Source organism: Pristis pectinata, chromosome 4 (genome assembly GCF_009764475.1).
Source record: "Pristis pectinata isolate sPriPec2 chromosome 4, sPriPec2.1.pri, whole genome shotgun sequence".
In the NCBI taxonomy this organism is placed as follows: domain Eukaryota; kingdom Metazoa; phylum Chordata; class Chondrichthyes; order Rhinopristiformes; family Pristidae; genus Pristis; species Pristis pectinata.
In genome coordinates this window covers 115,252,800-115,278,203 of record NC_067408.1, presented here as the reverse complement: position 1 = coordinate 115,278,203, position 25,404 = coordinate 115,252,800, and the positions used below count along the sequence as shown (strand labels likewise).

Below are 25,404 nucleotides of genomic sequence, written 5' to 3'. Positions count from 1 at the left end.
TGAACAAAGGGTTATCCATTTGAGCCTGAGTTGAGGAGATATTTCTTCTCTCAGGGAGTCATGAATCTCTGGGATATTCTGACCCACAGAGCCACTGGATCATTAAATATATCCAAGGCTGTATGGACAGATTTCTTGGACTATAAGGGGGTGGGGGGCAGATAGGCAGGAAAGAGGAGCTGAGACAATGATCTGAACAGCCAAGGCATTGAATAATGGAGCAGGGAGGCTGTGGCTGATTTCTACCCTGCCTTTATGTTGTTATTTTCAATTCCATGGGCATGAAGAAAGAGTTGGTGAATGTGGACTAGTAAACGAGATTAGAGAGTATGATGGCAGTTCAGCAGTGACAGATATTTAAATAAATATTTCATAATTATCAACAAAGATATGCCCAATGAGAAATAAGGATATGAGATGGAAAGGTATCCTTTGTGGCTAACTAATGTGGTAAGCGATGGTATGAGACTGAAAAAAAAAGACTTGTAATGTTGCAGTAGAGGAGGTAAGTCTGAAGACTGAGAGCAGCGAAGCTTAAGAGGGAGGAAATAAAATATGAGAGTAATCTAGCAAGACATAGAAAAAACAATTGTAACAGAGCTCTTATAAGGACATAAGGAAAAATGGGATTGGTCTTCTCATTGAAAGAAGGGCAAACTTGCCTTGGAGGCAGTTCAGAGAAGGTTCACCAGGTTGATTCCTGGGATGAGAATGAGCAGAACAGGTCTGTACTCTCGTGAATGAGATGTGATCTCAATGAAGCATCGGATTCTGAAGGGGCTTGATAGTGGGGATGAAAAGACAATGTCTCCCCTTGTGATGAAATTGAGAATCAGTGACTTAGGGCACGCGCACACACACACACAAAGAGACGCTCACACACACACACAGACACACACATTTACACAGACACAAAGAGATGCTCACACACGCACACAGATATGTACACGTACACAGATACACAATGCACACACATACACGCTCGCAGACAGATGTACACATACACAGACACATGTGCATACCTGCGCACACAAACATACACGTACGTAGATGCACTTGCACGCACACACAAACACACACAGATATGCTCACACAAGTGTACACACACACAAACATACTTGTGCATACACACATGCACTGCTGGAGGAGCATGGACCGCTGAAGTCAAGACTGGTGTTCAAATTCCACGAGGAAAACTGAGGAATTCAAGTAAATGACAGCATCAGTACTGGTGGCCACCAAACAACTGGTTTGTTGTAAAAACTTATCTGGTTCAGTGGTGCGCGGCAGGGAAGCAGAGCTGGCATCCTTCCCTGGTCTGACCCATACCTGATTCCAAACCCACCAACATGATTGACTCTCATCTGCATCTTCAGCTCGTCAATGTGGGCATGGACACTACACGCTGGCTTCGTAAGTGACGTCCACATCCTGTGAACTGATAAGAAAGGGCCTTCCCTCCACACTAGGAACTCATCTCCAGAACACCGCAACCAACCACTTGCAGAGAATTTATTGGGAAAGTTATAAAATGTTTAAAAAATATTTTTCAAACTTTATAGCTTTTGGAAAAAACTTGACAGTTGGAAATCTGATTGGCAGCCATGAATTATCCAAGTAGGTAATGGATTCTATTCACTTCCTGAACGCTTGCAGGCTGGCCCAGAACATTCTACGCAAAAAGACGCATTTCACTGTGCGTTTCGATGTACATGTGACTAATGACGATACCTTTGTAGGAACAGCAAGGACGGACATGCCTGACAGTCATCAGTAGGAGTGTGAGGGAGGTTCTGCAGCAGGCAGATCATGTGATAGTTCCAGGAATATGGCCGGAGTTGGCAACCTGACACCCCTTTGTTCCTACATTATCGAAGATCTCTACCATCTGGGCCATGCCATCTTCTTGCAGCTACCATTGGGCAGGAGGTACAGAAGCCTGAAGTCCCCACACCACCAGGTTCAGGAACAGCTGCTTCCCTTCAACCATTTGGTTCTTGAACCAACCAGCACAACCCTATTTGCCACTACAGTTTAGCAACACTATGACCACTCTGATCACTTTGAACTAAAATAGACTTTTTTTTGTTCTAACTGTGTCTTTTTCTTGCAAAAATTGTGCATAATTTATGTTTTTCTTGTCAATACTGCCTATCTGATGCTGTGCCTGTGATGCTGCTGCAAGTAAGTTTTTCACTGCACCTGTGCACACATGGACTTGTGCAGATGACAATAAGATCGACTTTGAATTTTGTTCCTCAATATTTTTCATACCCAGGATCCTCAATCCATTCTTCCAATCGTTACCCATCTCTCACTCCACTCCTTATCTATTTCTGTACCTGTGTCGCTTTTCACACTGCCTCCCCAATGGCTGATCTGCCCCAGGCCTCTTTGCCAGTTCCCCATAGCCTTCATAACGTATTTCCCTAATCTTTCCAACATTTATCTACATCCTCTTGAAATACCAGAGATTTCTCAGAGTCATGGAGTTATACAGCACGGAAACAGGCCCTTCAACCCAACTTGTACCTGCTGATCGAGGTGTCTTCCGGAGCTAGTCCCATTTGCCTGCATTTAGAACATAGAACATTACAGCACAGTACAGGCCCTTCAGCCCATGATGTTGTGCCGACATTTTATCCTGCCCTAATATTGATCTAACCCTTCCCTCCCACATAGCCCCCCATTTCTCTATCATTCATGTGTCTATCTAAGAGTCTCTTAAATGTCCCTAATGTATCTGCCCCCACAACCTCTGCAGGCAGTGCGTTCCACGCACCCACCACTCTCTGTGTAAAAAACTTACCCCGACATCCCCCTTATACCTTCTTCCAATCACCTTAAAATTATGGCCCCTCGTGTTAGCCACTGTCGCCCTGGGAAAAAGTCTCTGACTGTCCACTCGATCTATGCCTCTTATCATCTTGTACACCTCTATCAAGTCACCTCTCATCCTCCTTCTCTCCAAAGAGAAAGGCCCTTGTCTTTGACCCTTATCTCTTTGAACCTTTCCCATCCATGTCCTTGTCTAAATGTCTTTTAAACATTGTAATTGTACCCTCCTATACCACTTCCTCTGGCAGCTCGTTCCATAGACTCTGACCTTACGATCTACCTTGTTGGGACTTTGCACCTTATTGCATTGCACTTTCTCTGTAGTTGTGACACTTTACTCTGTACTGTTATTGTTTTTACCTGTACTACCTCAATGCACTCTGTACTGACTCAATGTAACTGCACTGTGTAATGAATTGACCTGTACAATCGGTGTGCAAGACAAGTTTTTTTTTACTGTACCTCGGTACAAGTGACAATGAAAAACTTGCCTCTCAGGTCCCCTTTAAATCTTTCTCCTCTCACCTTAAACCTGTGCCTTCTAGTTTTAAACTTCCCTACTCTGGAAAAATGACTGTGACAATCCATCTTATCCACGCTCCTCATGGTTTCATAAACCTCAATGTCACCCCTCAGCCTCCTGGACTCCAGGGAAAACAGTCCCAGCCTATCTAATTTCTCCTTTGAACTCAAGCCCTCCAGCGCCAGCAACTCCAGAGGTTTACTTCCATCTGTGAGGTGTTGTTTTACCTTTTGGTAGTGCACTGTGGTTGTATTGAGCAGAACACAGTGATGCAGTGACACAAGGGTAGAGCAGAGACCCAGCTGGTGCCTCAGAGCTCCATCGACCCCAGGTTCGACCCTGACCAGGTACCGTCAGTGTGGAGTTTGCACATTCTCTCTGTGACAGCATGGGCTTGCTCCAAGTGCTCCATCTTCCTCCCAAGTCCCAAAGACATACCAGCAGATTAATTGGCTGCTGTAAATTGCCCCTAGTGGAGGTGGATGATAGAAGAATCAGAGTGTTGATGGGCACGAGAGAGAGAATAGTTTACGGGGAAATATGGGTGAATGGGACTGATGGGATTGCTCTGAGAAGTAGCATAGACTCGATGAGCTGAATGGCCTCCCCTGCCATATGGGAATATGGATGCAACATTCTCTCTCTCTCTCTCTCTCTCTCTCTCTCTCCCCCTCTCTCTCTCTCTCTCTCTCTCTCCCTCTCCTCCCTTATAGAGGTGAATAGTTAAAGTCTTTTTCCCAGGGCAGGGGAGTCTAAAACTCAAGAGCATAGATTTAAGGTAAGAGGCAAAAGATTTAAAGGGACCTGAGGGGCAAGATTTTCACTCAGATGTGGTGGGTATCTGGAATGAGCTGCCCAAGGAAGTGGTAAAGATGGGTACAATTATAATGCTTAAAAGACAGGTACATGCATGGAAAAGATTTAGAGGGATATGGGCCAAATGCAGGCAGATGGGACTAGCTCAGGTAGGCACCTTGGTCAGTCTGGATGAGTTGGGCCGAAGGGCCTGTTTCCCTGTTGTATAACTATGACTCACCAAGGTTGTCTCTGAGTTATGCAGGGTTAATGACCAGCACACTGTGACTCTCTTCCCCTAAGGATTTTTTTTCCCCCTGCACAGATATGGATCCATTTTCACTCTGCCTGAACAAAGGATTGAATTCCTGCCATTTCTCTCATTTGGAGTTTGCCGTTACTATTGCAAGACTGCTCCTGATTTGTTTGTTATTTGATGCTCACACTGGGCCGTGAGCTCCAGTCTCCAGCATTCTCCCTCTTGCTTAGTGAGTGAACAACCCAGTGCTCAGGAGCCAGGCAGTTACTAATGGAGCGCTGCTTTGCCCTGAAGTCTGAGAGAAGCTCTCTGTGACTGATTGCTTCCATTTCTGTCAGAATGCAGAGTCAAACACTTGGGAATTTCAGAATCAGTTCCCACCAACTCCAATCAACTTACTCATTCTTTTCCCTGGTTTTTGACTCTTGGTTCCTGAAGGCAGAAATTCCTCTGTTGTTACATCCCACCCACAGCTCGATTCTGTGCTATTTCCCTGCTGAGACCACCACTGCATAGCCTGATCTTCACCCAGCGTCAGACATATGATACATATCTGCAGCTAGTCTGGTGCTGAGGGCATAATCCAACTAAATGGTGAAGCAGACAAGGAGACAAGTGGCCCACCTCTGCTTATTTTCCTTATATTCTTATTATATTTGAGTACAACAGTCTGAAGCTGCTGTATAAATCTTTGGCTGGGCCACATTTGGACCACTGCATGTAGTTCTAGTCGCCCCACTACAGGAAGGATGTGGAGGCTTTGGAAAGGGTGCAGAAGGGGTTCACCAGGATGCTGCCTGGATTAGAGAGTATTAGCCATAAGGAGAGGTTGAACAAACTTGGATTGTTTTCTCTGGAGCGTTGGAAGCTGAGGGGAGACCTGATAGAAGTTTACAAATTTATGAGAGGCAGAGATAATGTAGAAAGTCAGAGTCCTTTGCCCAGGGTGGAAATGTCAAATGCTAGAGGGCACAGCTTTAAGGTGAGAGGGGAAAAGTTTAAAAGAGATGTGCGAGGCAAGTTTTTGTTTTTTTTTACACAGAGACTGGTGGGTGCCTGGAACACACTGCCAGGGAAGTGGTGGAGGCAGGTACCATAGTGACGTTTAAGAGCCATTTAGACAGGCACATGAACAGGCAGGGACTGGAGAGATATGGATCATGTGCAGGCAGATGAGATTAGTTTAATTTGGCATCACGGTTGGCATAGACATTGTGGGCCGAAGGGCCTGTTCATGCACTGTACTGTTCTGTTATATACGTCGGCTCCCTGTTTAGACTAAGCAATATATGACGATGAATGGCTTCATCATCACACAACATCTACAGGTATATACAGTCAGACAGCATAGAAACAGGCCCTTCAGCCCATCCAGACCATGCCGACCATCCAGTATCCATCTTATACTGATCCCATACACCAGCACTTGGTCTGTAGCCTTCTGTCTCAGCAATTCAAGTGCTTGTCCAGATACTTTCCCCCATCACCTCCTCAGGCAGTGCATCCACATTGCAACCACAACCTAAAACATTTTCCGCAGGTCCCCTCGTACTCCTCACTTTAAACCTGTGTCGTCTGATTTTAGACATCTCTGTTATAGGGAAAAAGTTTCTCACCATCCATCCTATCTATACCCCACATAACCTTGTGTACATCTATCAGGTCCCACCTCTACCTCCTCCGCTCCAGGGACAACAGACCCTGTCTCTCTAGTCTCGTCTTAATTGAAACACTCCACCGCAGACAACATCCTGGTGAATCTCCTCTGCGCCGTCTCCAGTGCATCACATCCTTCCGACGCTGTGGACAGTCGGTCTACATGAACATTTCTGACGTGATTTCCATTTGAACTAACTACCTCTTGGCACTGCGAGGACTTCTGCTCCAAGGTCCCATTGATGAGCCTTGTACCTGCTCACTAGTCTGCTGATTCAAACTCCCTCACACAGTTGAACTGCTTTCCTCTTCCTCCGAACATGCCCTTTTGCTTTATTTGTTGCCTCTCCGCTCTCTCCTCCCTAAGCTGGGCTGTACCGAGGTCAATCACGTGCAAAAACGGTGATGTACTATCAGTTCTACCGGAGTAAAACTAGTGGTAAGACTAGTAATTGCGTGTGGGGCTGTAAAATATTTAAACAAGAAGTTAGTCAATGAATGTATCATTGTGAGAACACTTGCACCTTGAAGACTTCTTTTAGCTCGTGTACAGATTTGCTTGCTGCCCACTGAAAGCAGGACCATGCAGAGGGTTCTAAGTCTGAAGAGAACCTAATATCTTCACATCGCAAAAACTCTTGTAATAAATCTGAAGAGAATGATGGTCCACTGTCCAACTAATTCTGCTGGTTTTGCATTTATTTATTTCAACTCTTCAATTGCTCATTCTGCTGTTGTGCTGGTACATTCATGTTTAACTTCTCCCATGGTGAATGCACACCAATGAGCACAGGAAATGATAATTCCCCCTTTGGCGAACATTTGAAGGCACAATCCTCTCCAACTTTTTATCAGCATAACACTCCTGGTGGTGGTCTTGACAATGATGATTCCAGTGTGTTTGGCATGCGACTCCTCGACTATTCTCTGTCTAAGGACATTTGAAGTGACTATCTCATGTCCCCATTTCAACTACCCCTGTTCATTAAGTAATATCACCTACCAAGTTTCGCTGTTCCATTAGTTATTTGAAGTGCTGACATAAATCTACTTTGCTCTGACATTGCTGATCCCCTTACGCTTGGCCCAAAGATCCTTTGGTTAATTAAGTGCAGTTTCTTCAGTGGAAAAGCGATGTCCCAAGACCTGTAATAATCAGGTGACCCAATAGCAACTCATCCATGTCTGCCTCAGCCAGATATTGATCCCTGTCACAGGAACTGTTGACAAGAGGTTAATGGGTAAGATCTTTTTATTAATAATAAATTGTTTTCACTGCTTTAATGGAGATAATCGATTTAATTCCTTTGAACTATTATACTACAAAAATCCTTAATCAAAAGAGGAGACTTAATTCCCTCTGCAGAAAATTCTTCTACATGATAACACGGCACCTTTGACAGAAAGGAATCTAAGTGCTTTAAGTTACTGAGGCAGAATTTGACAGGGTGCCCACAGATAGTTGGGCAGACAGCCAATTGCTCAACCTTAAAAAGGTATGAAAAGAGGTGGAGAAGGGTTTAGGGAGGGAATTCCAGAGCTCAAGGCCGGGGCAGCTGAAGGCACGGCTGCCAATGGTGGAGTAATATGGTAGAGCTGCCCGGAGATCTCAGAGGGGGATAAGCTGGAGAGTTAAGGCTAGGGAAGGATTTGAAACTGAGGATAAGCATGACTGGTAGAGTGGAACCAGTGTAGATCAGGCAGCACTGGGTTGATGGGTGATCGAGGTGGCAGAGCCCTGGATCATCTCAGGTTAATGAAGAACAGAACAAAAGTGGCCGAGGCAGGAGGCCTCAGAGGTCTCCCATTTGCGACTGTAGAGGCAACCGAGGCACAGACGAGGCTTCCAGCGAGTCAGGACAGCAGCAGTGTCAGGTAAGCATGACTCATTGCTAAACTTCAGAAATCTTGCACTACGGTTTAAGGGAAAGATACCAATTTACAGCGCAGGGGAGGCCATTCAGCCTGTCCGTGCTGTTCAACAAAATGGGCTACTTAGCCTGATTGCACTTCCTGTAGTGAATAAAGCTGGCTAATTCCAGGTCACAGAACATAACATACAGGCGCTATGGCCCACAATGTTGTGCCGACATTTTATCCTACTCTAAGATCTACCTAACCCTTCCCTCCCACATAGCCCCCTATTTTTTTTTATCATTCATGTGTCTATCTAAGAATCTCTTAAATGTCCCTAAGGTCTGCCTTGAATGTTCTCTCAGATGTTCGTCAGTCCCGTAAGTGTCTTATGCATCCATACCGCCCAATTTCTAAAGCAGCATAAAAGGCTAATGAACCAATAGAATCTCACTTGTAATGGACTCTACATTAGCAAGACTCCAATCCCTTTCATTAAACGTGTGAGAACATTGGCTGAACATACAGTTAACACACAACAGATGGAGGGAAAGCAGTTCCACGACTCGGTCTTGCCTAATATACACACACAAAAATAACATGCAATGACATTGGTCCATCAAGCCTGCCCCACACTTTGAAGGGCTAGATCATGGGACTAGACATTCCAGCAACACCTAGAACACAGAACACACAACACAGCACAGGAACAGACCCTAGGGACCACAATGTTGTGTCAGACTAATTTAGTAATTAAACGCCTAACTAAACTAGTCCCTTCTGCCTACACAATGTCCATATCTCTCCATTCTCTTCATAGCCATGTGCCTATCTAAGAGCGTCTCAAACACTATCGTTTTTTGCCTCCACCACCACCCCTGGCAGTGCATTCCAGGCACCCACCACTCTGTTTAAAAACTTACCCTGCACATCTCCTTTGAACAACCCCTCTCACCTTAAATGCATGCCCTCTACAAAGAAGTTTATCATATGCACAAGTATATATCAACCCTGGGGAAAAGATACCGGCTGTCTACTCTATCTATGCCTCTCATAATCTTATAAACTTCGATCCGGTCTTCCCTCAGCCCCCGCCACTTCAGAGGAAATGTCCCTAGTTTGTCAAAACTCTCCTTATAGCAAGGGCAGGCACGGTAGTGTAGCAGTTAGCGTAATGCTATTACAGTGCCAGCGACCCGGGTTCAATTCCCGCTGCTGTCTATAAGGAGTTTGTACGTTCTCGCAGTGTCTGCGTGGGTTTCCTCCGGGTGCTCCAGTTTCCTCCCACATTCCAAAGACGTACGGGTTAGGAAGTTGTGGGCATGCTACATTGGCACCGGAAGCATGGCAACACTTGCGGGCTGCCCCCAGAACACACTATGCAAAAGATGCATTTCACTGTTTCGATGTACATGTGACTAATAAAGATATCTTATCTTATGAAATCCAGGCAACATCCTGGTGAACCTCTTCTGCACCCTCTCCAAAGTCTCCACATTATTCCTGTAATGGGATGACCAGAATTGAATGCAATGTTCAGAAGTGGCCTAACCAGAGTTTTATAAAGCTGCAACGTAACTTCCCAACTCTTGAACTCAATGCCTCGACTAATGGAGGCAAGCATGCCACACGCCTTCTTTATTATCCTACCAACCTATGTTCCTTTACCCTATTCCATAAATATTCCTAACCTTCTGGTAGAGGCAAGAAAATCCATGGGCCAATATTGGGGAAAATGTCTGAAAAACATATATGCAGCCAGCACAATCAGAGAGCCCACCCACCCGGGACATTCTCTCTTCTCTACTCTTCCATCAGGTAGAAGATACGGGAGCCTGAAGGCACAAACCACCAGAATTAAGGACAGCTTCTACCCCACTGGTATAAGAGTATTGAACGGTTCCCTTGTACAATGAAATGGACTATGACCTCACGATCTACCTTGTTGTGACCTTGCACCTTATTGCACTGCACTTTCTCTGTAGCTGTGACACTTTACTCTGTACTGTTATTGTTTTTACCTGTACTACTTCAATGCACTCTGTACTAACCCAATGCAGCTGCACTGGGTAATGAATTGATCTGTACGATCGGTATGCAAGACAAGTTGTTCACTGTACCTCGGTACAAGTGACAATAGTAAAGCAGTACCAATATTTACGATCCCCTTTGCGAACAGGAACTATTCCTGGCAACTTTTACCTTGAAACATCAGGAAAAGTAATCAGCCGTACACCTCTGCCGCTTCAGAGGATTACGTTTGATAAGCTCAAATTCCAAATCCCGATCTCCCCCCCCGTCAGTCTCTGACCCCAGGCTGCTATGCAAACTCCTGGAATGGAAGCTCCTCATTTCATGGCTTGGGAATCATCCCTGGCACCATTCCCATTTGGAGATTAAACAGAAAGCCTGACACCAGAATGTGCTACTCCTCCTCCAGGGCTATGTTCCCAGCCCCTCACCCACCCCACCTCCACTCAATCCCCCCCATTACAACCAGTGCCAACACTTCCTCCAGCAATTCACGAGTGACGCACGTGCCAGGCATCAGAAAGCGAACAGGTGTCATTCTGTAGCTCTCTGCTGACATCTCACAGAATGATTCATCTTGCTTTACATTTCCATAGTCCTTGGCATGCCCTCACCAGGTTACCAAGCAGGACAATAGAGGAAGTGGATGTTGTGCTTTGTAGGGTCACATCAAAATCTTCCTCTCTCTATAATTCCCTCAAACATTTTTCTGGCCTGCTGTCTCCTCATAACCCTGTGTCAATCCCAAACTAATCCCACTGTTCTCTTTCCCAACTGCCTTGAATCAATCCCTAATTCATCCCAGTGCCAATAATTTTCCCCATAACCATGCATCAATCCCAATTAATCCCTGCGCTCTCCCACAATATTCCTGCATCAATCCCAAATTAACCCAACTGTTCTCTCTCCTAATCACTCCAGTATCAATACTTTTTCCCCATAACCCTGTATCAATCCCAACTAATCCCACTGCTCTGCCGAATGGCCTCCTCCTGCTTCTGATTGTTGTTACGTTGTATTATTCTTATCCCACAGTCCCACTCCCTGCCCATGGCCTATACTGATCCCAAACTCTTCCCTCTGATCTGTCATCTCTCCAAAGCCACAAACACACCCCAATGACCCTCCTGCCCCTTGCTGACCACGAACCATGTTACGGTCTCCAACACTACCAAATGACCAATGATGGCATCTGGTAACCAATGGCTGCACGAGAGTAGGAGACCCCGGCCCCCCCAACCTGCTGGTCAATAACCCCACCTACTCATTACTGACCACGGGCCCATTTATTGCCCATGGGCACACCTGCTCGTCACACGCTGACTGTCACCTCCCACTGTCATCAAACCTGCTGACAATTATCCCCAATGGCCAATCACCTCACCTGCTTCTCACTCACTACCCCACCTTCCCTTGTCTGTAGTGCTTCTCTCTCCCTCCCTCATCCTACGTCATGCTCTCTTTATCCCTCTGAACTTTGCTCTATTCTCTTTCTTACTCTCTCTCTCTGGGTATACGTTTGTCTCTCATGCTCCCTCATTCTCGCTGCCTGCCTTGCCCCGTGATATTTTACTCTCCCTTTCTCCATTCCTCTCTCTCTACCATTCTCTCCTTTTCACCATCTCTCTCCATCTCGCTCTTACACTTTCTGACTCTCACTCTCTCCCTCGCGTTCATTCTCGGTTCCCCCCCTCACTCTTCCTGAGCCCTCCACGCTCCCTCCCACTCTCCGTTCCTCTCTCTGCCTTTCTTAGTTCCCCCATGTCCCTCCGCTCTTCTCCCTCCCTCTCAAACCTGCCTCTGTGCCCTCCCTCTCACCCTGTCCCTTCACGCATTCCCTCGGTATTTTGCTCTCTCCCTTTCCCCTCTCTGTCCGTCCCCATTTCCCCATCCTTCTCTCTTTCCCTTTCCCCTCAGCATCTCTCTGTCCCCCTTTTCTCCCCTCTCCTTGTGCTCTCTCTACCCATCTGTCTCCCTCCCTCTCTGCCCCTTCACCCTCCATCCCTTCCCACTTTCTCTCCAACTGTCCCTCTCCATCTCCCACAATCTCTCATTCCCTCTTTATCCTACTCTCCCCATTCTTGCTCTCTCATCCATTCTCCCCTTTCTTCTTGTTCTGCAATACCTTTCTCCCTCTTTCATCCCTCTCTCTCTCTCTCTCTCTCACACACACACACACAAATTCTCTCTCAGCCCTATGTCAGCCCCGCCATCCCTGATAGATCTCCTGACCCCAACTCTCTGCAGCCTAAGGTCATTGCCTCTCCCAGATCACTGCACCTTACAGAATTCCACGAATAACAGTAATTAACAAAAATATCCATTAATGCAAAATAATTCCAACATGATATTGGATTTGATATCAGTAAATCAAATGATTAATAATCGCCATCAATAATAATAAACAGACATTAACACAAATGGTGAGATTTCATCATAATCCTGCAACAAACTAAACAGCTGGATCCCATGCACAACACAATTATGATTAATATGCTCATCCAATTTACCAAATATGAAAATTGAATGTTAAGGGATGCAGGAAAATTGGACAATCTGGTGCAGCAAAATAAAACTAACTATAATGAGCAAGGAGTGGGTGGCTATCACACTGGTGTGTAGAGACAGCGGAAATGCTGATTAATACTCAGTGTAGTGCTGAGCGAGCTGGTGAGGGAATCAGGTGTTGCACAGGGCATCACTCCAATTCACGGACGGATTTAGTCTCTCTGCGTCTTCATTAACCTCCACAGGCACACACACACACACACACACACACAAACAAACCCCAATACACACACACACAAAATACACACACAGACCCTCCCATCTACACACACACAAAACACACACACAAACCCTCCCATCTACACACACACAGACCCTCCCATCTACACACATACAAAACATATTTGAAAACTCTCCCTACATTGATTTTTGATTTCTTTATTAGTCACATGTACATCAAAACACACAGTGTTCTGGGGGCAGCCCGCAAGTGTCGCCACGCTTCCGGCGCCAACATAGCATGCCCACAACTTCCTAAACCATACGCCTTTGGAGTGTGGGAGGAAACCGGAGCACCTGGAAGAAACCCACGCAGACACGGGGAGAACGTACAAACTCCTTACAGACAGTAGCCGGAATTGAACCCAGGTCGCTGGCACCGTAATAGCGTTACGCTAACCGCTACACTACCGTGCCTGCCTGGACACAAATCTACAATGCACACAAACACATACAAACACTCCAATACACACACTCAATATATGCATAAACAAACTCCCATTTACACACAAAACCCCAACTACACACACACATGCACAGAACCCCCGCCATCTACACATACAATATATACTTACAAACTTTACATACAAACACAAACCCCATAATACACACCCAAAAACCCAACACAGACAGGTAATATACATACACACAAACAATACACTGATCCCTCCATCTGCACATACAATACATACTTAAACCCTCCATGCACACATACACAAATAGACACCCCAATACACACATTCAAAGCATGCACACACAATTCCCAAACACACACACTCACACAAAGCCCCAACACAAACACATACATACACAAAGACATCATACCAGACACACACAGACCCTCAGTGCCCTCACAACACACATATACACAAAGAATCCCACACATAATACAAACAGTATATGCACACAATACACAAACACGCACATATATACAGAAACAGACTCCCTTTGCTCATACAACACAAGCGCCGACTCCAACAAGCACACAGAACCCCCTAATACATGCACACACACAAACCCTCAATATCCATTCATACAGAGGTAAGACGGACCTGTCAAAGCCATAAGCAGAGGTGTTGAAATCTAGAGACCGTAGGTTAAGAGATGAGATGTTTAGAGGGGGTCTAAGGAGTAGGTTCTTCACCCAGATGGTGGTTGGAATCTGGAACTCTCTGCCTGTGGGGGTGGTGGAGGCAGAGATTTACAACATTTAAGAAGTGTCCAGACACACAATGGAATCATCAAGGCATGGAAGACCAAGTTCTGGTGAGTGGGATTAGCGTAGATGGCTACTTGATGGTCAGCATGGACAGAAATGGGCCAAAGGGCCTATTTCTCTGCTGTATTACTCTTACTCCCCACCCCCCCCCAAACCCACACACACACACACACACTTGCACACACACAGAGCCCATCCCAGTTCATATACAAACTCCTAATAGGCATACATACAGAAACCCTGAAACAACATAAACCTTGAGGCTATGCTCAGCAGACCCACACCCAAAGCCCCAAAATAGACATATAGACACACTAATCTCTAACACATACCACTCAATATACAGAGACGCACAGATATACACACGCTCAGCCACACCCACGCACAGGTTCTCTCCCCACATGCTACATTTATTCAGTAAACTCAACCAATCCTAAATTCCTGAACATCATAAGCAATGCCTGGACAGTGTATGTTAATGAGTAGTGACTGCTTAATTCCAAAGCATCCCCCCAAAACACACATCGATCACATATTCATGCACTCCGGCACAGACATACACACCCTTGCAAACCCCTACACACATAAACACCAATATATACGCATAACCCAGTGTAGACACACACACACAGACCCCTACACTAACTCACACCCCAGCACATTAACATGTGCACAGCTCCTCTCCATCACACTCTCTCCCTCCCCTCTCCCCAGGCTAACATCTTAACACCCCCACCCCTTCCTTAACTATGTGACCCAGTGATCCCTCATCCCCACGGACCCAGGGCTTGGCCCTGTGAATTCTGATGCAATAATCACTGTACGTGATACAACATCAACTTTTCCCCCCTCTCTGTGCGCGCCAGCAGCAGGGCTTTAAACACTAAAAGACCGGCGTGGAATTCAAAGAAGTCTCTTCGAACTGCGAGCAGGTATACGGGTCAGCGCAGCCTCACATTTCGCCAGGATCCAACGTCCTGGGGGTAGGAAGCAGAGCTGAGTATCAACTGCGTTAGCCAAGACCTCCCTCATGAATTATATTTTATTAATTATGCAGCACACACACACACGCGCGCACACAAAAATAATCCTTCTGAGTTAACAACCGTGTTTCACAATTAAATGGTCTCAGGCAGAGAACAGCAATTTGATCCGTCTCTCTCTCTCTCTCCCCCCTCTCTCAGCCCAAATTCTCAATCACTCCCGGCAGGTCCTCCGACAGCCCCATAAACTCTCGCACCCTAACTGGAGAGAGGCAGGCATCAACAATATATAAAAATATAACTCTCCCTAGCAGGTTACTTCCAACTCTTTCCACCGAGTGCAGTCCAGAACAGGGCGCAGACGAAGGAGAGATGGATTGAAGGTATATTTTTCAAACATTCAGTTTCATGTACAGTCTCCGCAACGGCGCAGCGCCTGAGCCCGTCAAGCCACGAATCCCCATTGTTTGTGGATCTATTTTACAACTCTTCCCGTGGTTTTAGACCAAAGGCGCTGGAATTGGCACCTGTGCATGGGCGCAGGCTGGCGAAGTTGTGGGATGAAAAAACTGAGAAGGGGGAAGAATACAAACGCTTTGCAAATAAAACACAGCCCCGTGCAAAAACAAGATTTTTTTTTAAAAGTCCGCACTTACCAAAACTTGCAGCGCTGGTTCAGAGGAAATGTATCTGGCCCATTGCAGCGTGTAGCTGAAGCTACACGCGTTTAAATCTCCGCACTGTAACTTCTCAGTTGCATTTTATGACGGAGATTCTTGCATCAGTGTTGGATTTTATTCTGCAGAGAGGGGACGGGGAGGGAAGGGGTTGGGTGGGTGGGAGGGTGGGGGTGCATTTAGGATTTTTGGGGGAGAGGGGGAATTGTGTCCCTCAATCCCACACAAAAAAAGTCACAGGGTCTGAAGCTGTCAGGTGCGGCTGAGCGTTGGCTCGCAAGCAATGCAGCAAAGGCTGACAGCGGAATCCACTCCCGCATCGTTTGCAGAGATTGCGCAGGGTGCGCGGTACAGAGCGGCCGCAGGGTCCTAAAGAAAGTTCTCCCCCCCTTCCCCCTCCCCCTCCGCCCCAGCCCTGCGCCAACCCACTACCCCATGGGAGCCCCGCCACAAACACACGCCCCGACACCCTCCTGTGTTACAGCCCAGCCAACGGCGTTCACTCAGACCGCCTCTGCATCATTGGAGTCATTCAGTTGTACGGCACAGGAGCGGGCTTTTCGGCCCATCGGCTTCAGACTGGCATGGGCGGAGTCATCACATCCAAATTCCTGGAAATTACAGCTCTTTCAGTGTTCATCCAGGTACAGTACTGCTTAAATGTAGGAGGGGTCTCTGCCTCCACCGCCCTTTCAAACAGTAAGTTGTAGACCCCCACTACTTATTGAGTGAAGTAATTTTTGCTCAACTCCCATTTGGAATTGGCATTGGTTTATTATTGTCATATGTACTGAGATACAGTGAAAAACTTGTCTTGCATACTGTTCATACAGATCAATTCGTTACACAATGCGTTGAGGCAGTACAAGGAAAAACAATAACAGAATGCAGAATAAAGTGTTACAGTTACAGAGAAAGTGCAGTGCAGGCAAACAATAAGGTGCAAGGTCATAATGAGGTGGGTTGTGAGGTCAAGAGTCCATTTTATCCTACTAGGGAACCGTTCAATAGTCTTATAACAGTGGGATAGAAGCTGTCCTTGAGCCTGGTGGTAGGTGCTTTCAGACTTTTGTATCTTTTGTCCAGTGGGAGGGGGGAGAAGAGAGAATGCCTGAGGTTAATTTAAATTAATGCTTCCTAGTTACTGACCTCCCAGTTGAGGGAAATGGGCTGTTTACTCTGTGTTGGCATCTCCTGATGTTATCAATTGCCATTAAATCACTCTGTCCTTCCCAAAATGAAAGCAATCCCAGCTGGGGCAGATTCTGCTGAGCAGCAGGTAGTGTTGCTGAGGCACAACTCGAATCTCGACCTCCGGTGCTATCTGTGTGGAGTCTGCACATTCTCCTGTGACCCTGCGCGTTTCCCCTGGGTGCTCCAGTTTCCTCCCACATCCCAAAGATGTGCGGGTTGGTAGGTTGGAGACACAAGAGACTGCAGATGCTGGAATATGGAGCAACACGCAATCTGCTGGAGGAACTCAGCGGGTTGAGCAGCATCTGTGGAGGGAAATGAATTGTTGACTTTTCGGGTTTGAACCCTACACCGGTTAATTGGCTACTGTAAATTGCCCCAAGTGTGTAGGTGGGAGGCAGAGGAATCAGAGGAGCATCTGAGGGAGTTATAGGGGAATAAACAGATGAATGGGGTGGATCGGATTGCGCTGAGAGATAGTATAGACTTGATGGGCTGAACAGCCTTTTTCTATGTGAAATATGAGTAAATAAGATGGGAATAAGCTGTAAACAAGGTTACGTTATCTGGTCAATGAGTCAATGGGAGCAGTTAGAGAGTGAGAACATAGACAGAAGGATGTAGGAGTTGGAAAATGCAGAGCAGGAGGACATGTCTGCCAAGTCATGCTGGGCATGCCTGGACTCCCAGAGAGAAAACGGAAGGGAAAAAGGGGGCAGGAAACAAGCTGAGCTGATATTACAGGTTGACAATGGATACAGACTGAGAAATCAAGTTACCTGAAGTTGTAAAATTCAATGTTGAGTCCAAAAGGCTGCTCTTGATTTTCACTGTTTGACAAACCTCTGTTAGACTTCATTGTTGGTGAACATCAGTGCACAGAGCCATCATCCTCTGAGACATAGGGCAGGTCACACAGAGGAGACGTTGTCCAGGATCCAGGCTGACACACTCAGTATGGGTGTACAGCAATTCGAATGGGCAGGAACATAAGAAGTTGCAGAGAGTAGTGGACTCAGCCCAATATATCACAGGCACATCCCTCCCCACCATCAGTAGTATCTACAGGAAGCGCTGTCTCAAGAAGGCAACAACCAATATCAAAGGTCCCTGCCACCGGGGCCATGCCAACTTCTCACAGCTACCATCGGGCAGGAGGTACAGAAGCCTGAAGTCCCACACCACCAGGTTCAGGAACAGCTACTTCCCTTCAACCATTCGGTTGAAACTCTAATCGGTTTAGCAACACTATGACCACTTTGATCAATTTGCACTACAATGGACTTTGTTTTTTTTTGTTCTAATTGTGTTCTCTCTTGTAAAAATTGTGCATAATTTATGTTTAATTTATGTTTTTCTTGTGAATGCTGCTTATCTGATGCTATGTGCCTGTGATGCTGCTGCAAGTAAGTTTTTCATTGCACCTATGCACACATGTACCTGTGCATATAATAAACTTGACTTTGGCACCGAGGGAATGCTGTATTGTCACAAGTGCTCTCCTTTTGGAGGTGGACCTCAGTGGGAAGAGGGGAATGTCAATGGATTTAGCATATGGATTACAGAAGGCATTTGATAAAAGACTGCAGACACAAGAGACTTCAGATGCTGGAATCTGGAGAACACACAAAATACTGGAGGAACTCAGTGGGTCAGGCAGCATCTACAGAGGGAAATGGACAGTTGAAGTGTTGGGTCGAGATCCTTGACTCATAAACGCTGCCTGACCCGCTGAGGTCCTCCAGCATTTTCTTTAATAAAAGACGGTTCTCCATAGTTATTTAACAGCCTGGATAATGGGACAGAAAACCACTTTTCCAAGTATGTTGATGACACAAAGTGTCAATAGAAACTCTACAAAGAAGCACTAATAGGCAGAGTAAGTGGGCAAAACTGTGGTCAATGAATGTTATCGAAGACAAAGGTGAGATTATCTAGTTTGGACCTTAAAGAGGATGGAACAGAGGACTTGTTAACAGGTGAAAAGCCAGGAGTAGTAGCTATCCAAAAGGCAGAGGGGTTTGAGGGAAACTGGATGTGGTGAATGTGAATGAGTCATAGAGTAATACAGCATCGAAACAGGCACTTTGGCCCAACTCGTCCATGCCGATCGTGGAGTGTTGTCTGCAGTTCTGGTCGCTATGCTATAGGAAGGATGTGATAAGGCTAAAGAGGGTGCTGAAAAGATTCACAAGGATGTTACCCAGACTGGAGGGCTTGAGCCTGGAAAGGCTGGGACTGGTTTCCCTGGAGTGATGGTGGCTGAGGGGTGACCATATAGAGGTTTATAAAATCATGAGGGGCGTAGATAGGGTAGATGGTCACAGTTTTCCTCCCAGGGTAGGGGAGTCTAAAACTAGAGGGCATAGGTTTAAGGTGAAAGGGGAAAGATTTAAAGGGGACCTGAGGGGCAACTTTTTCACACAGAGGGTGGTGTTTATCATACAAGCTGCCAGAGGAAGTAGCAGAGTCAGGAACAATTACAACATTTAACTGACATGGGGGCAGGTACATGGATAGGAAAGGTTTAGAGGGATATGGGCCAAACACAGGCAAATGGGACCAGCTTAGTCAGATATCTTGATCAGCATGGGTGAGTTGGCCCAAAGCACCTATTTCTGTGTGATATGACACTATGGCTCCATGCATAAAGTTTTAATATGTATTGGGCAGGTACAAAAGAAAATTACCGAGGCTAATGGACTGCTGGCTCTTATATCCAAAAGGTGTGAAAGGAGTGGTGCAATAGGGTAGAACTTAGGCAAATCCCAGGTCAAAGCACACCTAGGGAACTGTGAGCAGTCCAAGGCACCACACACTGGAAAGTAGCTATTGGTCTTTGAGGGAGTGCAGTGTGAACTTACCAGAATGACACCTGGACTCCCAAACGTTAAATTATGAGGAGAGATTCCACATATTCGGGTTGTATCTCCAGAAATCCAGAAGATTGTGTCGAGATTGCACGGGTAAGTTGCATGGATTCCAGTACCATGCAGAACTGTTTCCATATTGTACCAACCTCAGGATATTGACCGTGTTGTTCTGGTTTCCATTTAGTGAGCTCATCTAATGAACAGGCAGCACACCTCAGACCCTAAGAATGCACACCATGCACTACATGGGAAGCCCAAGATATCTCCTGTGTCCTGGACATACAAGTGCCCAGGTTTTAAAGATTGAGCAGCAGCTGATATGATCCTGGTCCACGTTTGAGGCTGAGAATTTCTTGGATAGCACTCATGAAACCTCCAGAAATCTAGAGGTATTAAGGGGAACTGACTGCAGAGAGAGAGCAAGTGTCTCTACTGATTAAGGGAGGTTCTGGCATAACAAGTGGAGAGGCAGTGTCTGAAAACTGGAGCCATGACTTTCATGTCTGAAATTAGGAAGCACTGCTACACACAGAGCCTGGTGAAGATTCAGAACTCTCCTCTGCAAACAGCAGCTGGTACAGATGAAAAACACCATGATGCTGGAGGAACTCAGCAGGCCAGGCAGCATCCGTGGAGAAAAGCAGGCGGTCAACGTTTCGGGTCAAGACCCTTCTTCAGGACTGAAGGTAGGAAAAGGGGAAGCCCGATATGTAGGAGGGAAAAGTAGAGCAGTGATAGGTGGACAAAAGAGGGGAGGCGGGGTGGGCACAGCGTGGTGATAGGTAGATGCAGGTAAGAGATAGTGATAGGAAGGTGCGGGGGAGGAGGGTAGAGCAGATCCACCGGGGGGTGGGTCAAAGGTAAGGAGAGAGAGGGAAAAAAAGGAGGCTAGAAAAGGGAAGAAGAGAAGAAGTGTGGTGGGGGGGGGGGGGGGGGGTTTGTGGGGAAGGGGGTGGGGATTACCTAACGTGGATTTCCTAGCCCCTCTCTCTTTTTTCCACCTCGCCTTTTTTCTCTCCGTACCTTTGACCCATCCCCTGGTGGATCTGCTCTCCCCTCCTCCCCCACACCTGCCTATCACCGTCTCTTACCTGCATCTACCTATCACCACCCTGTGCCCACCCCGCCTCCCCTCTTTTGCCCACCTATCACTGCTCTGCTTTTCCCTCCTATATATCGGGCTCCCCCTTTTCCTATCTTCAGCCCTGAAGAAGGGTCCTGACCCGAAACGTTGACCGCCTGCTTTTCTCCACGGATGCTGCCCGACCTGCTGAGTTCCTCCAGCATCATCGTGTTTTTCATCTAGATTCCAGCATCTGCAGTCCTTTGTTTCTCTAGCAGTTGGTACGGGGTTGATTGTTAAGTTTAATTCTGATATTGATAGCTTTTGGTTAATCCAAAATATTAAGAGATAGGGACAATAGGCCCACAGATCAACTGTGGCCTTATTGAAAGTTGTAACAGGTTAGAGGGTTGAATAGTCTCCGGTTGCCTCAATGTTCCTCTCTTTTCCTAACAAGATCTTGGTGACAGTTCATTTACTACAATGCTGTATGGGATGAAGGAAATCAATTTAATAGGAAAATGGGAGAAGCAGGAATTGTTCTCTTTAGAGCTGAGAAGATGAAAGGAGAATTTAGCGGAGCTTTGTCAAATATTTTTAGGAATTTTGTTCAAATGATACCACGGGTTTGTGATGCAGAGAGCAAAGATTTCAGTAAGTTACTTACTTGTCTGTGGATACAGGCATCATTAATTGCTCATCCACGATTTTTCTTTGCACCCCATCCACAGCCGCTCACTCACTCCATCACTAACACACAGTGGCAGCAGTTTGTACCATCTACAGGACGCACTGCAGCAACTCACCGAGACTCCTCAGACAGCACCTTCCAAACCCACCACCTCTACCAGCTAGAAGGACAAGGGCATCAGAAGCACGGGGAACACCACCCCCTGGAAGTTGCCCTCCCAGCCACACAACATCCCGACTTGGAAACATATCGCTGTTCCTTCACCGTCACTGGGTCAAAATCTTGGAACTCTCTCCCTAACAGCACTGAGGGTACACCCACACCTCAGGGACTGCAGTGGTTCAAGGAGGCAGCTCACCACCACCTTCTCAAGGCAACTGGGGACGGCAATGAAATGCTGGCTCAGCCTGCGAATCCCACATTCCTTAAATGAATAAAGGAAATGTTGTGCCATTGCAGAGATAATAGTATGATGCGGGAATAAAAAAAGCTGCAGAAACCTGAAATAAAAACAGAAAATGCTGGGGACACTCAGCAGGTCAGGCAGTAAATGTGGAAGGAAAAACAGTTAACATTTCGGATCCAAGGTGTTCCATTTCCCTCCTACATCCCATAGGCATGCAGGTGGGTAGGTTAATTGTCCACTGTAAATTGCCCTTAGTGTGTTGGCAAGTGGTCAAATCTGGGGGGGGGGGGGGGGGAGAAATTGATGGAAATGTGGGGAAAATAAAAATAGGATTAATGGATTAATGTAGAATTATAAAGCATGTAGAATAGGATTACTGGTACGGCAACTGCTCTGCCCAGGGCCGCAAGAAACTGCAGAGGGTTGTGGACACAGCCCAGCGCATCATGGAAACCAACCTCCCCTCCTTGGACTCTGTCTTTACCTCTCGCTGCCTTGGTGAAGCACCCAGCAGAATCAAAGACCCCACCCACCTGGGACATTCTCTCTTCTCTCCTCTTCCATCGGGTAGAAGATACGGGAGCCTGAGGGCACGTACCACCAGGCTTAAGGACAGCTTCTAACCCACTGTGATAAGACTATTGAACGGTTCCCTTATACAATGAGATGGACTATGACTTCACGATCTACCTTGTTTTGACCTTGCACCTTATTGCACTACACTTTCCCTGTAGCTGTGACACTTTACTCTGTACTGTTATTGTTTTTACCTGTACTACATCAATGCACTCTGTACTAACCCAATGTAACTGCACCTTGTAATGAATTGACCTGTATGATCGGTATGCACGACAAGTTTTTCACTGTACCTCGGTACAAGTGACAATAATAAACCAAAACCAATACCAATTAATGTAAATGAGTGTTTGATGGTCCACCAAAGGGCCTATTTCTGTGCTAGATGTCTCTCCAATTCTATCATCCTTCACCAGGGTTCTTACTGACCTGAAACATGAACAGTTTCTCTTTCCACAGCTGCGGCCTGGCCTGCTGAGTGTTTGTACCATTTCCTGACTGAATCTTCTCATATCATTTGGATCTGGGATCCAATGAAGGCCAGACCAGGTAAGGATGGTAGTTCCCCCTGCCTAAAGATGGGGCATTTTGAGCCAGTGTGTTTTTATGAGAATCTGGTAGTTTCATTGGCATCTCTGCAGATTATTGCAGATCATTCAATTTAGTGATTTTAAATTCCTTCACTGCCATGGAGAGATTTGTATGACCTCAGATCATTGGCAAAAGACCTTAAGGAGGGAAGAGGAAGGTTTAATTTCTGCAGAAAATCATCATGAAAAGCAATGCACTCCCTGAAAGGGAAGTAGACTCGGATTCAATTGGAACTCTCCAAAGCAAATTGGACAAATACTTGAAAGGTGTGAAAGTGCAAATGCTGTGGGAAGAGGGCAGGGGAGTAGGGACTAATTGGAGAGTTCGTTCCAAGGGCTGGCACAGGCATGATGGGCTGAACAGCCTCCTTCTATGCTTTATCATTCTTTGAGTGCCTAGCTGTCATCTCTATTACAAATTGATACCCTGTGTGTATATATTTGCCCTTGCTTTATTACTCTGGATGATGTGTGTTTTAAATTCTCCCTGCTAATTGATGAGGGGATTGGCTCTGAGATAGTTCAGCATCACAGCCAATTTGTTGACATTATATTTCCTCTGAAAAAGAAATGAAATTTCTTGATTCTGACAGTTCCTTTATATCAGTGGCTCGAGTCATCCGGAATGCAATCAGTCCTCTGACTGTCTCCTTCTCCCCTCTGCCCCCTTTCCTTCATTTGTTAATCTCTCACTCCCTCTCTCTTTGCCATTATCTTTCTTGTCTCCCTTTCTACCTTTCTTTCTGTCTCTCTCTATTCCTGCCTTTATTTGTCTCTTATTCTCTGTTAACTCCCATCAATCTCTGTTTCTCTCCCTTTATATCTCACCTTCTCTCTCTCTTTCTCTCTTTTCCATTTCTCATTTTTATCTAATAGCCGTATATTGGGAGCTAATTCTGGATTGAAATTATATTGTAAATCGTGTCCAGACAAATCACTGTCAAGATGTAACAGGACGTGACTTGAGTGAAACCGAGGAAGACCTGAATAAGGTATCAATCCCAAAGCTCTATCTCTCTCTCCCTCTCTCTCTCTCTCTCCCCCCCTCTCTCTCTCCCCCCCTCTCTCTCTCTCCCTCTCTCTCTGACTCTCTCTCCCTCTCTCTCTCTGACTCTCTCTCCCTCTCTCTCCCCCACCCTCTCTGCCCTCTCTCTCGCCCCCCTCTCTCTCTCCCCCCCTCCCTCTCTCTCTCTCCCCCCTCTCTCTCTCCCCCCTCTCTCTCTCTCTCCCTCTCTCTCTGACTCTCTCTCCCTCTCTCTCGCACACAAACTTTTCCCTCTCCCATTCTATCCCTTTCTTTCTTCTCCATCTCTCTGTATCTCTCTCTCTCTGTAGCTCTGTCTTTCTCTCTCTCTCCTGCATCTCTCTCTGTATTTCTCTCTCCTTCTGTATCTCTCTCCCTCTATATTTCTCTCTCTCCTTCTGTATCTCTCTCTATGTATCTCTATCTCTTTCCCTCTCTCTCTCCCTCCCTCTGTATCTCTCTCTCTCTCTCTCTCTCTCTCTCCTTTTATCTCTCTTCCCCTGTCTTTCTCCTTCCCTCCATTCATCTCCCTCAAAGATCCACTTAATTCTGTCTGAATAAGTTTGGATTGTTTGCTTGTTTCATTTCAAATCTCATTTGTCCAGGACTGAGAGAAGAATATCACAGGGGCAGAGTTTTATTTTTTGCTTGACGTCGATTCGATATAGAAATTAGTATTGATTGTGTTTGGTCTGGATTTAGCTACAAGCATGGCTGGGAAAGCAGATGAGCCTTTGCCCTTCAGTTTTGTTGAGGGACAAGGCACTACAAGGCACAGCACCGATGGGGACGGACACTCAGAATTCTGTCCTTGCCTTGTGATTATAAACCTGCCACAGCATCAATGTATCCCCTGGAACCCTTGTTCACAGGACAGCCTTTGGGGAGAGAGACACAACATTCACTGACTTACAGTGCTGCCTGAGTTACTTCATAAGGCCAAAAGAAGGACAGGCCATTCAGAATCAGGTTGGCAGTTAGCGTAATGGTATTACAGCACCAGTGACTGGGGTTCGATTCCCACTGCCGTCTGTAAGGAGTTTGTACGTTCTCCCCGTGTCTGCGTGGGTTTCCTCCGGGTGCTCCAGTTTCCTCCCACATTCCAAAGATGTACGGGTTAGGAAGTCGTGGGCATGCTATGTTGGCACCGGAAGTGTGGCGACGCTTGCGGGCTGCCCCCAGCACATTCTCAGTAACACTAAAAGACTCATTTCACTCTGTGTTTCACTGTACATGTGACAAATAAATATCTTAGCTATCACCGACTTAGATAATGTGAAATGTGTTTTGCGGTAGCAGTACAATGCAAAGACATAAAATTACTATATATTACAAACAATAAATAAATAAATAGTGCAAAAAAAA

At 46.2% G+C, this 25,404-nt stretch overlaps 1 protein-coding gene across 6 annotated transcripts in view; it reads right to left on the bottom strand.

Moving 5' to 3' along the window:
* The window catches only part of robo1 (roundabout, axon guidance receptor, homolog 1 (Drosophila)), a 570,003-nt gene extending 554,042 nt beyond the window's left edge, over nucleotides 1–15,961 (bottom strand). For 4 of the 6 annotated variants that reach the window (XM_052015221.1, XM_052015224.1, XM_052015223.1 and 1 more), the window contains exon 1: nucleotides 15,602–15,961. The gene's annotated coding sequence lies outside the window, so the exon portion shown is untranslated. The remainder of the gene's footprint in view (nucleotides 1–15,601) is intronic. The other 2 variants (XM_052015222.1, XM_052015226.1) reach the window with 1 other exon arrangement.
* Nucleotides 15,962–25,404: the final 9,443 nt, after the last annotated feature.